The sequence below is a fragment of the Somniosus microcephalus genome, chromosome 12 (assembly GCF_052327205.1).
Source record: "Somniosus microcephalus isolate GS21.2 chromosome 12, FLI_Smic_1.0, whole genome shotgun sequence".
In the NCBI taxonomy this organism is placed as follows: Eukaryota; Metazoa; Chordata; class Chondrichthyes; order Squaliformes; family Somniosidae; genus Somniosus; species Somniosus microcephalus.
The window spans coordinates 225,336,059-225,350,114 of record NC_140998.1 but is presented as its reverse complement, the minus strand read 5'-3'; positions in this window follow the sequence as shown (position 1 = coordinate 225,350,114).

The following is a 14,056-nucleotide window of genomic DNA, read 5'->3' as shown; positions in this document are numbered from 1 at the left end:
CACCACCACCTTCAAGTTTCCCTCCAAGTCACACACCATCCCGACTTGGAGATATATCGCTGTTCCTTCATCGTCGCTGGGTCAAAATCCTGGAACTCCCTCCCTAACAGCACTGTAGGAGTACCTTCACCACACGGACTGCAGCGGTTCAAGAAGGCGGCTCACCACCACCTTCTCAAGGGGCAACTAGGGATGGGCAATAAATGCCGGCCTTAACAGCGACGCTCACATCCCATAAATCCATGAATAGATTAAAAATAAGACCAGACCATCTGTTTTTAGTGATTATTGGTTGAGTGATAAATATTAACCCAGGACACCTGGGATAACTTCCCCTGCTCTTGTTCCAATAGAGGCTGCAGAGTCTTTTACGTCCACCTGAGAGGGCAGACGGGGCCTCAGTTTAACGTCTCATCCGAAAGACGGCAGCTCCGACAGTGCGGCACTCCCTCAGTACTGCCCCTCCGACAGTGCGGCGCTCCCTCAGTACTGCCCCTCCGACAGTGCGGCGCTCCCTCAGTACTGCCCCTCCGACAGTGCGGCGCTCCCTCAGTACTGCCCCTCCGACAGTGCGGCGGTCCCTCAGTACTGCCCCTCCGACAGTGCGGCGCTCCCTCAGTATTGCCCCTCCGACAGTGCGGCGCTCCCTCAGTACTGCCCCTCCGACAGTGCGGCGCTCCCTCAGTACTGCCCCTCCGACAGTGCGGCGCTCCCTCAGTACTGCCGCTCCAACAGTGCAGCGCTCCCTCAGCACTGCCCCTCCGACAGTGCGGTACTCCCTCAGTACTGCCCCTCCGACAGTGCGGCGCTCCCTCAGTACTGCCCCTCCGACAGTGCGGCGCTCCCTCATTATTGCGCTGGGAGTGTCGGCCTGGATTATGTACTGAAGTTTGTGGAGTGAGACTCGAATTTTTCCTGCCTCAGCCTCTAAGTGAGCAACGTTTACTTTTGCTACTCTCTTCCTTCCTACATACTTGTCGATGCTCTTACAATCTGTTTTTATATTTCTTGCTACTTTACTCTCATATTCTATTTTCTCCCTTTTTATCAATTTTTGGTCATCTTTTGCTGGTTTCTAAAGCTCTCCCGATCCTCAGACATACTACTATTCTGCACAAGATTATAAGCCTCTTTTAATGTAATAATCTCCTTAACATCTTTAGTTGGCCACGGATGGACCACTTTTCCTGTGGCATGTTTAATTCTCCATGGAATGTATATTCGTTGAGAATATACCTCGAACTCCCTCGCTAACGGCACTGTGGGAGTACCTTCACCACACGGACTGCAGCGGTTCAAGAAGGCCCACCACCACCTTCTCAAGGGGCAACTCGGGATGGGCAATAAATGCTGGCCTTGGCAGCGACGCCCACATCCCATGAATGAATAAATAATACATTAAAATGGTGGGTTGGCAATGTGTCAGCCAGTGGCTCAGTAAGTAGCACCCTCGCCTCTGAGTCAGAAGGTTGTGGGAAGTCCCACTCCAGAGACTTGAGCACAAAAATCTAGGCGGACACTCCAGTGCAGTGACAGGATCGGACAAAGTCAACATGGATTTACAAAGGGTAAATCGTGTTTGAATAATTTACTGGAATTTGTTGAGGATGTAACTGGTAGAATAGATAAGGGAGCTGTGGGTCAGTGATCAGTGTGGGACGGGGTTGATTCGGAGGAAAGCAGAGTAACAGCAGCCTGGGCAGACGGCAGGAAGGAACAAGATAAACGGGGTGTTCGAAGGGAGGAAGTGATTACCTTCTCAGCGTAAAACGAGAGACACCAGCAGAGGGAGATAGTGAGAGGTGTGACTGAGTACAGTGAGTGATACAGAGAGACACCAACAGAGGGAGAGGCCATAAAAGATAACCAAAACCCGCTAGACGCCATAATAACAGAAAAAGAACTTCTTGAAAAACTCAAGGACCTGCGACCAGGAAAAGCTTGCGGGACAGACGGCATACTAAACGAGATGATTAAACACGCAGACGACAAACTGAAACTGGCTATCCTAAAACTCTTCAACTTGGTTCTGAGTGTCGGTTATTTCCCTGACATCTGGAACAAAGGACTCATAACACCCATATACAAAGGTGGGGACAAAATCGACCCAAACAACTATCGAGGCATCTGTGTAAACAGTAACCTGGGGAAGGTATTCTGTAGCATCATAAACAAAAGACTTATAAACTTCCTTGAGGAGCACAATGTCTTGAGTAAAAGCCAAATTGGATTCCTGCCAAACTATAGAACATCCGATCATATCTTCACCCTACAGACCCTAATTGACAAACACGTTCACCATAACAAAAGCAAAATCTACGCATGCTTTGTAGATTTCCAGAAGGCTTTCGACTCCATCTGGCATGACGGCTTATTCCTGAAACATATCGAAAGCGGGGTAGGAGGGAAAACATATGATGTAATTAAATCAATGTATACAAACAATAAATGTGCAGTTAAAATTGGAGACAAACAAACAAAATACTTCCCACAGGGGCGGGGGGGTGACGCAGGGCTCGCCAATCTCACCGACACTCTTTAATATTTACATTAATGGATTGGCAAAACTACTTGAACAATCTACAGCACCCGGCCTCACCCTATATGAATCCAAGGTTAAATTCCTCCTCTATGCCGACGACCTGGTTCTGCTGTCACCAACTAAGGAGGGTCTACAGCAGAACCTGGACCTGCTGGAGTCGTACTGCCAGACTTGGGCCCTGACAATAAATCCCCAAAAAACCAAAGTCCTTGTGTTCCAGCAAAGGTCCAAACAACATGGACCCACAATAAATTTCACAGTAGGAACAACCAAAATTGAACAAACCACTCACTACACATACTTGGGCTTAAAAATCAGTTCTACGGGGAACTTCAAACTGGCTGTGAATGAACTGAAAGAGAAAGCAAGAAGGGCTTTCTATGCCATCAAAAAATCAATCCAAATAGAAATCCCAATTAGCATTTGGCTCAAAATTTTCAAATCAGTAATTGAACCAATTGCACTCTATGGCAGTGAGGTCTGGGGACCACTAACACAACAAGATTTTGCAAAATGGGACAAACACCCAATTGAGATCCTACATGCGGAATTCTGTAAAAGTATCCTCCGGACTCAAAGGAAAACAGTAAACAACGCATGCAGGGCGGAACTAGGCCAATACCCATTAATAATCACTATCCAAAAAAGAGCCACCAAATTTTGGAATCACCTACAAATGAGCAACCCCCAATGCTATCACTACGACGCCCTGAAATGCCAAGAGCTGACCATAAAGAAGAATACCCTCAGTCAACTAGTCCTGGGACTCAGTGAAGTAACTAATAACAATACTAACAATAACCAGTCCCAGGACAGTGACAGGGTAACACAAAGAATTCGACCCAACACAATCGTCGCTAAGCAAAAGGAAAAATATCTGTCATATTGGGCAGAAACAACAAAAACCCAAAGCAAACTCAATTGCTACTTGGCCCTAAACAGACAATACAACATAGCTGATTACCTGACCATGGTAAAGGATAACAAACTGAGAAGAACCTTGACAAGGTACAGACTTAGCGAACATAGCCTAGCGATCGAAAAAGGCAGACACAGGCAGACCAGGCTGCCAAGAGAAGACAGGATATGCTCTCACTGCAGTCAGGGAGTAGTTGAGACAGAGATGCACTTCCTCACAGCCTGTGGAAAATATCAGGGCATCAGAGAGAATTTCTACCAAAAATTCTCACAAATATGCCCTGAATTCAGAAATCTGACTGACAACCAAAAACTCCCATTCCTACTGGGGGAGGAGAGAAGCTGTGTAACACTGGCAGCACACTATTTTACAGCTTGCCATGAACAGAGGGACAACCAGTAAACTAAGACAAGAGTATATATAAACAAGGCGAATGTATATTTATAAACTCAGGGATATACCTGTTTATACACTGTATGAATGGAACCGCGTTTATGTGTTCAACCATAAATGTATTTTGATGCTTTGGCAACACAAGATGTACCTTATCATGCCAATAAAGTGATTTGTATTGTATTGTATAGTGAGAGGTGTGACTGAGTACAGTGATGCAGAGAGACACCAACAGAGGGAGATAGTGAGAGTGTCTGAGAGAGCCAGACAGAGTGAATACACACGCTGAAGATGGGCTGCTGAATTTTTAGTGTTTTTAGTGTTTAAAGTGGGGAAAAAAAGGTTCATTTCAAGTTTAAAAAGGTTTTAAAGTTAAATTTAGTTCTAGTTAAGTTAGTTTAGTTTTGTTTAGTTAAGTTTAAGTTTAGTTTAGTCTAGATTAAGTAAGGAAGGAAAAGACCGCCAAAGAGACCACCAAAGGAAAACAAAAACCAGAGGAAATTAGAAAAAAAAAGCCAAAGCAATAAAGAAATAAGGGAAGAAATGTACAAACCAAAGAACAGCGGTCGCACGGGGCCACAGCAGCAGCAGAAGCGAGGTGACTCGGCCGCATCGGGAACCGAGGTGAGGTGACTCGACGAAGGCCGCACGGAGACGCAGCGGCAGCCGGAGCGAGGTGACTCGGGGAGGCCGCTTCGGGAAACGAGGCGAGGCGAATCGGGGAGGCCGCACGGAGACGCAGCGGCAGCCGGAGCGAGGTGACTCGGGGAGCCCGAGCGGCGAAAGAGACACGGCCCGATCGGCGGCCGCAGTCCAGCACCCGAGCGACGGCCGCAGTCCAGCACCCGAGCGACGGCCGCAGTCCAGCACCCGAGCGACGGCCGCAGTCCAGCACCCGAGCGACGGCCGCAGTCCAGCACCCGAGCGACGGCCGCAGTCCAGCACCCGAGCGACGGCCGCAGTCCAGCACCCGAGCGACGGCCGCAGTCCAGCACCCGAGCGACGGCCGCAGTCCAGCACCCGAGCGACGGCCGCAGTCCAGCACCCGAGCGACGGCCGCAGTCCAGCACCCGAACGGCGAACGAGGCACAGCCCGAGCGGCGGCTGGGATAGAAAGCCCGGAAAAGGCCCGAGGAGCCAGGCCCAGAGACATCGGAGGAGAAGGGGAGCAACCAGAAGGCTCCCAGAAGCAATCCAAGACTGTGAGTACAGGGCCCAGGGAGGGAGACTGAAGCCAGGGAAAGGCCCGAGGAGCCAGGCCGAGACAGAGGCCCAGAGACCTCTGAGGGGGAGGGGAACAGCCCGAAGGCACCGGGAAACAGCAGCTCACAGACTCAGACCTGAGAAGGGTGAACTCAGGAGCCGAGGCTCAGGGACCACGGGGTCGGAGAGGGGGACTGGGAAAGTTCGCGAACTGGGAGAGGGAAACACCAAACCCGGGGCCCCAGAAAAGCTTATTCTAAGATCAACAATACTTTACCAAAAATGAGCGAATCAGAAGATCCACAACAGCCCCGCTTCCAGATTCCCCCCAACACCGCAAAAAAAGCTATAAAAGCGATCAAGCATGATCAGATGAGAGAAAAACCAGAAACTCTTTTTGCTGACTGTTACAACAATGGGACAAAAAGTAACCTCATTTTCTACTCACATCAGCCAGCGGCTTGGATCACAGCAATAAAATCACACTATACCAATGTTAAGCTAGAAAATACCGCAAATGGGTCCATAATGAAAATTAACACACCAGGAGACAGTTCAACCACGACGGTCAACGCGTACAATACCGGAACAATATTAGTGCAAGGCAACCTCGACAGATTTGCAACGACCTTCAGGACACTGAAAAGATTAACTAAGGGGGGAAGGAACAGCCCCAGAGTGGCCCGCACTCCCCCCAACATTGACAACTTACCAGGAGAAAATCTGCCTGGTCAGGAGGTGAACGAGCCACACAGTTCAAACCAGACACTAACCCCGGGGAACCACAGCCACACGATACAACTGACAAACCCCAGCATAACTACCAGGGAGGAAGCCACACATAGTCCCCCTAACATTCCCAGCTCACCAAGAGAAGAGCAGCATAGCCAGGAAGTGAGTGAGCCTTCCAGGGCCGACCAGCCTAGCCAGGAAGTGAGTGAGCCTTCCAGGGCCGACCAGACACATACCCCGGGATCACACAGACAGATACAACCAAAAGATAAATTTAATCAATTAGAGATAGAGATGGTTAAACTTAGAGAGGAGTTCCTCAAAATGAATGACGAACAAAATCAGGAGAGGGAGAGACACAAGAGAGAGCTGAATCTACTTGAGAACCAGGTGAATCTACTTAGGAATCAGGTGAAAGAGCTGCAGGAAAAAGAAGAGAGCCATAGAGGAGAGATAACACCATTAGACCAGCAACCAGAGGCTAGAGATAAGACAAGACAGAGCCGGACGGAACGGCTGCACTCCCACACGGAACAAAAGCAACAGACACACAATACAAGGGGTGCCACACAAACCGACCAGCATACTGATTCGCAATCTTCCCCCACCACCGTGAAACCACAAGCGAGCCGCTCACAAGAGATACGCACACACCAGACACCCCAGCCCAGCACACACACTATGAGTCCAAGCGAAAGCCACCAGACAGTAAACACAAACAAGGCTGACGTCGTAATACTCATAGACTCAAATGGGAAATTTCTATGGGAGAAAAAGCTTTTCCCTAGAAGTAAAGTAGAAAAGATCTGGTGCCCAACAACAAACAGAGCCATGGGATGGCTGACCAAAGCCAGATTAGGCTCCCCCCAACACATAATAATACACACGGGCACAAATGACCTAAAGGCCCAACAGAAAGAGGTAGCAACATCGCTCAGAGCAATGATTAGGAAGGCAAGCAGTACATTTCCAAACACTAGAATCACTGTTTCCACAATATTGCCGAGAACAGACTTCAACAACAACACAATTCATGAGATAAATGCCAGCATAGCAAGAGACTGCGAATCAAATCACAACGTACACCTGGCCCAACACCCCACCCTCGATGAGGAATGTCTTTACGACCACGTCCACATCCAAAGGCAAAGAATATCGATCTTTGCTAAAGCCCTGAAGGACGTCGCTTTTAACCGGGTCCATACCCAGACTCCAAGAGGACCCCCCCCCCCCGACCACCAGAGATCAGCGGGGTACATATCAGGAACACTACAAAGACCACCAACACACCAACCGAGACCAGAGAGGATCCCCATGCAAAACAACAATATCAGACCTGCACCACTCCTGTCCCACAGGGGAATAGGACCGCTCCCAGCCAGACAGAGGGAGAGATGCACAGGACGTACGCAATACCTCAGACAGAAACAATCCATTAAGAGACAATAAGCAGATGTGCAGCAGCATCTACTTCCGCCTTATGGATCAAGGACTAATTAATAGAAAGAACTGTAACCAAATTGTATTAACTTTTATAGACAACTGAAGTGATCTTTTTTTCCCCCACACTTAGACACGACAAACACGTACCACTCTTTAACCTATCATAGTAAAAGATCAAACTTAACATGAAATCCTTATATATTTCGACCTGGAATATCCAAGGTCTGCGCTCTTCAGTGCGAGACGTGAAGAGTAGGACCCCAGAGTTCATAGATGAAACTAAAGACCTAGATATCATCATTTTACAGGAAACTTGGTATAAAGGAAAAGGACACACTGGCTGTCCCCAAGGGTACACTGAGCTGGTGGTCCCCTCCAATAAATTACCAAGTGTAACCCAAGGCAGAGACTCCGGAGGCATACTGATCTGGTTTAAAACAGAACTTAAGAATTACATCAAATTTATAAAAAAGGGCGAAAACCATATGTGGCTCAAACTTGAGAGGGAGATTATCTCAAACACCCAAGATGTTTACATTTGCGCACTTTATATCCCCCCAATCGATTCCCCGTACTTTAAAGAGGACACCTTCTCCAACATGGAGGGGGAAATTATCCAATACCAGGCCCAGGGGAACGTGTTGATCTGTGGGGACCTCAATTCAAGAACGGGCGAAGAACCAGACTTCACCAATAATCAGGGAAACAATTACATTTTCGGGAATAACCACTTTGACATCCCTTCCCTTCCATACAGGCATAACTGTGACAAGCAGTCAAATACCAATGGAAAACAGCTACTACAGCTCTGTCGAAACCTGGGTCTGTACATTGTCAATGGTAGGTTCACAGGAGACCTCCTAGGAAGATCGACCTATTGCTCACCTCTTGGCTGCAGCACAGTAGACTATATGATTACAGACTTAGACCCATCCTCTTTCAGAGCATTCACAGTCAAACCACAAACAACACTGTCAGATCACAGTCAAATTACTATGTTCCTCAAAAAGACAGAAACAAACAACATAGAAACACAACCCAGTAAACTGTACAACACCAAAAAATCGTACAGATGGGCCAAAAACGACACGGAAAAATACCAGAAAACAATTAGCAATGCATCAACTCAAGCTCTCTTAGACACCTTTCTGGATAACATATACACTCACAATAAAGAAGGCATAAACCGGGCAGTTATTAAACTAAACAATATTTTTGATAATTTGGCAACAAATGCAAACTTGAAAGCTTGCAAGAACAAACCCAAAACAAAAAACTATGAAAAATGGTTTGACCGAGATTGCCATAACATGAGGAAAAAACTTAGAAAAATATCAAACCAAAAACACAGACATCCAGAAAACAAGGAATTACGCCTTATTTATTGTCAGACACTAACACAATACAGAAACACACTCAGAACCAAAAAAGAGCAATATATTAAGAATACACTCAGCTCCATGGAGGAATCCATTGATTCCAATTGTTTCTGGGAAAACTTGAAAACACTACACAAAAAACAACACGACGATTTGGCCATTCAAAATGGGGACACATGGGTAAACCACTTTGAAAAATTATACCAGAAAAACACACTAAGATCAGAGCAACACCAAATATGCCAAAAACTGGAAAAGCTAGAAATGGCCATAAAAGATAACCAAAACCCGCTAGACGCCATAATAACAGAAAAAGAACTTCTTGAAAAACTCAAGGACCTGCGACCAGGAAAAGCCTGTGGGACAGACGGCATACTAAACGAGATGATTAAACACACAGACAACAAAATGAAACTGGCTATCCTAAAACTCTTCAACTTGGTTCTGAGTGTCGGTTATTTCCCTGATATCTGGAACAAAGGACTCATAACGCCCATATACAAAAGTGGGGACAAAATCGACCCAAACAACTATCGAGGCGTCTGTGTAAACAGTAACCTGGGGAAGGTATTCTGTAGCATCATAAACAAAAGACTTATAAACTTCCTTGAGGAGCACAATGTCTTGAGTAAAAGCCAAATTGGATTCCTGCCAAACTATAGAACATCCGATCATATCTTCACCCTACAGACCCTAATTGACAAACACGTTCACCATAACAAAAGCAAAATCTACGCATGCTTTGTAGATTTCCAGAAGGCTTTCGACTCCATCTGGCATGACGGTTTATTCCTGAAACCTATTGAAAGCGGGGTAGGAGGGAAAACATATGATGTAATTAAATCAATGTATACAAACAACAAATGTGCAGTTAAAATTGGAGACAAACAAACAAAATACTTCCCACAGGGGCGGGGGGTGACGCAGGGCTCGCCAATCTCACCGACACTCTTTAATATTTACATAAATGGATTGGCAAAACTACTTGAACAATCTACAGCACCCGGCCTCACCCTATATGAATCCAAGGTTAAATTCCTCCTCTATGCAGATGACCTGGTTCTGCTGTCACCAACTAAAGAGGGTCTACAGCAGAACCTGGACCTGCTGGAGTTGTACTGCCAGACTTGGGCCCTGACAATAAATCCCCAAAAAACCAAAGTCCTTGTGTTCCAGCAAAGATCCAAACATCAGGGACCCAAAATAAATTTCACAGTAGGAACAACCAAAATTGAACAAACCACTAACCACACATACTTGGGCTTAAAAATCAGTTCTACGGGAAACTTCAAACTGGCTGTGAATGAACTGAAAGAGAAAGCAAGAAGGGCTTTCTATGCCATCAAAAAATCAATCCAAATAGAAATCCCAATTAGCATTTGGCTCAAAATTTTCAAATCAGTAATTGAACCAATTGCACTCTATGGCAGTGAGGTATGGGGACCGCTAACTCAACAAGAATTCGCAAAATGGGACAAACACCGAATTGAGATCCTACATGCAGAATTCTGTAAAAGTATCCTCCGGACTCAAAGGAAAACAGTAAACAATGCATGCAGGGCGGAACTAGGCCAATATCCATTAATAATCACTATCCAAAAAAGAGCCACCAAATTTTGGAATCACCTACAAATGAGCAACCCCCAATGCTATCACTACGACGCCCTGAAATGCCAAGAGCTGACCATAAAGAAGAATACCCTCAGTCAACTAGTCCTGGGACTCAGTGAAGTAACTTCTAACACTACTAACAATAACCAGCCACAGGACAGTGACAGCGTAACACAAAGAATTCGACCCAACACAATCGTCGCTAAGCAAAAGGAAAAATATCTGACATATTGGGCAGAAACAACAAAAACCCAAAGCAAACTCAATTGCTACTTGGCCCTAAACAGACAATACAACATAGCTGATTACCTGACCATGGTAAAGGATAACAAACTGAGAAGAACCTTGACAAGGTACAGACTTAGCGAACATAGCCTAGCGATCGAAAAAGGCAGACACAGGCAGACCAGGCTGCCAAGAGAAGACAGGATATGCTCTCACTGCAGTCAGGGAGTAGTGGAGACAGAGATGCACTTCCTCACAGCCTGTGGAAAATATCAGGACATCAGGGAGAATTTCTACCAAAAATTCTCACAAATATGCCCTGAATTCAGAAATCTGAATGACAACCAAAAACTCCCATTCCTACTGGGAGAGGAGAGAAGCTGTGTAACACTGGCGGCACACTATGTTACAGCTTGCCATGAACAGAGGGACAACCAGTAAACTAAGAAATGAATATATATAAACAATGCAAATGTATATTTATACACTCAGGGATATACCTGTTTATACACTGTATGAATAGAACTGCGTTTATGTGCTCAACCATAAATGTATTTTGATGCTTTGGCAACATAAGATGTAACTTATCATGCCAATAAAGCGATTTGAATTGTGAATTGTGAATTGAGAGGTGTGACTGAGTACAGTGATACAGAGAGACACCAACAGAGGGAGATAGAGAGAGGTGTGACTGAGTACAGTGAGTGATACAGAGAGACACCAACAGAGGGAGATAGTGAAAGGTGTAACTGAGTACAGTGAGTGATACAGAGAGACACCAGCAGAGGGAGATAGTGAGAGGTGTGACTGAGCACAGTGAGTGATACAGAGAGACACCAGCAGAGGGAGATAGTGAGAGGTGTGACTGAGTCCAGTGAGTCATACAGAGAGACACCAACAGAGGGAGATAGAGGTGTGACTGAGTACAGTGAGTGATACAGAGAGACACCAACAGAGGGAGATAGAGAGAGGTGTGACTAGAATTAAAATGGGGGGATGGAGCTGTAGAATCCAGGATGGGAGTGAAACGTTCCCTGTTATCCTTTGTGTACTGGGTTCAGGGCGTGGAGAAGTGGTGCAGGGCATGGAAAAGTGGAGAAGGGGTTCAGGGGTGGGGAAGGGTTTGGGAATGGAGAAGGGGTTCAGGGGTGGGAAAGGGTTCAGGGGGTGAGGAAGAGATTCAGGGGGTGGGGAAGGGGTTCGGGAGTGGGGAAGGGGTTCAAGGAATGGGGAAGAGATTCAGAGGGTGGGAAGGGGGTGGGGAAGGGTTCAGGAGTGGAGAAGGTGTTCAGGGGTGGGGAAATTGATCCATGGGGTGGGGAAATGGATTCAAGGGGTGGTGAAGTGGTTCAGGGGTTCAGTAATGTGGTTGACTCTGAACTGCACTCTGAAATGGCCGAGCAAGTCACTCAGTTGTAATCTTATTGTACAAAAAGATACAATAAGAATGAAATAAACAGACAGACCACCCGGCATCGACCCTGGCATCAGGTTAGGACACAACAAAGGCACACCCAGCCCAGTCGATCCTACAAAGTCCTCCTCATTAATATCTGGGGACTTGTGCTAAAATTGGGAGAGCTGTCCCACAGGCTCGTCAAGCAACAGCCTGACGTAGTCATACTCACAGAATCATACCTTTCAGCCAACGTCCCAGATTCCTCCATCACCACAGGGACTGCAGCGGTTCAAGAAGGAGGCTCACCACCACCTTCTCGAGGGCATCTAGGGATGGGCAATAAATGCTGGCCTTGCCAGCGATGCCCAGATCCCAGGAATTAATAAAAGAAAAATTAAAGCTATCCAGAGATAGTTCTGGTGGCCGTATTAAAAAAAAACTGCCAGTTTTGCTCCAGAATCCTGGATGGAAGACTTGTGGTTGTGGGAGATCCCTCTCATTCATCTGGTACTTGCCACAGTGGCCTTTGAAACTTTCAATTGGATGCCTGGCTCTTGAACACGCAGCGACTGGTGGTAGAGATATCGGCAGCAAAGGAAATTTGTATCTAGCATGGCTGTACTGGGCTTTATGGAGCTGTTTTGCCCACTACATCCTTGTTGCAGTTTGATCTAATTGTAGGTGATGTGCCTTGTCCTGCAATCTTGGTCTGGTGAAACACGACTGTCACCAAGTTTCCTCAGAATATGGGTTTCAGGGTGAGGCAGCAGGGCAGCATGTGATCTCAATAAAGGAGAGTGTCGTCAAATGCACATCCGTTATTTGCACTTTCCCAAGCATGTTGGTAATGACACTTTGAATCACATGAGCTCCTGTGAGGTTTATTTTATTTTTTCAAGACAGCAACTTCTGTGAGCAGGACTCAGTGAGTTGCACGCCTTAATGGCAGATTTCTATCGTCTTCTATGTCGTGTGGATAGGGAATGCCTTAGGCTTCACTGCCTTGTTTTGTTTAAGATTGTATTTGGTTCTCACTTGTCTGAGATTACGGCATGAAGGTTCCATCTGGACATCGCTGCAGGAGTTATTCAGGATGCAGGATCCTTGGCCCAGATGTTTCGCCAACAACCTCGCTTCTGTCATAAGGTCTTGAGTGGGGCCATTGTTTTGTTGTATTCATTCACGGGATGTGGGCATCACTGGCAAGGCCCGCATTAATTGCCCTTGAGTGGCTTGCTGGGCCATTAAGAGTCAACCACATTGCTGAGGGTCTGGACTCACATACAGGCCAGACCGGGTAAGGGCGGCAGATTTTCTTCCCTAAAGGACATTAGTGAACAAGCTGAGTTTTTACGACAATCCGGTAGCTTCGTGGTCACAATTACTGATTGTAGAGTCCGCGCCTTAATAACACACGGACTGGACTGCAGGAGAACGATAATAATAGATGTTTACTGCACAGAGAGTCTGCTGAACTGAAAGTACAGAAGCCTGCTACTGCTTTATATACAGGTGTGGTCACTGCTGGTACTACAGCATAAAAGCAGTTCTCTCTTAAAGGTACATACACAACAATTCTTCCCCTTTTAGATAACCAGTACATAACATTCATTTAACAATTGAATAATAACTAATTACAATTACAATTTTCTTTGTACTATATACATCAGCTGAAAGTAAACATTTATAAATTCAGTCTTTGAGGAGGCTTCCTGATCCTGTCTGGATAGCGCCTTTCTCGAGTATACTGTTCTTGCGGCGGAGTCGATTCTGGCTCATTGTCATTGGTTGGTTCGTCAGCTTCCAATACCACTGATTCTGAGATAGACTTCGGTTTCATCACCAGGTGCGCATGCTCGTGGTATGGGTTTGACTTGTTCCTGTGACTCTAGAATCTGGTCAGCATGGCGTCTCACGATGCTCTCTCCAACGTCCACTGTGTACATTAGTGGTCCCTGCCGTGTGCATATCATTCCTGGCTGCCATTTTTCTGTTCGGTAGTCGCGGGCCAAGACTGGTTGCCCTATCTTGAAGCTCCTGGTTGGCCTTTCATTGACGTGCTGGAATTGCTTATTCTCAACATCTCGTCTTATGTTTGGTTTGAGCAAGTCCAGGTGACATCGTAACCCGCGGTTAAAGAACATCATGGCTGGAGATTGGTTGGTGACTGCATGTGTCGCATTTCGGTAAGCGAACAAGAAATTACCCAC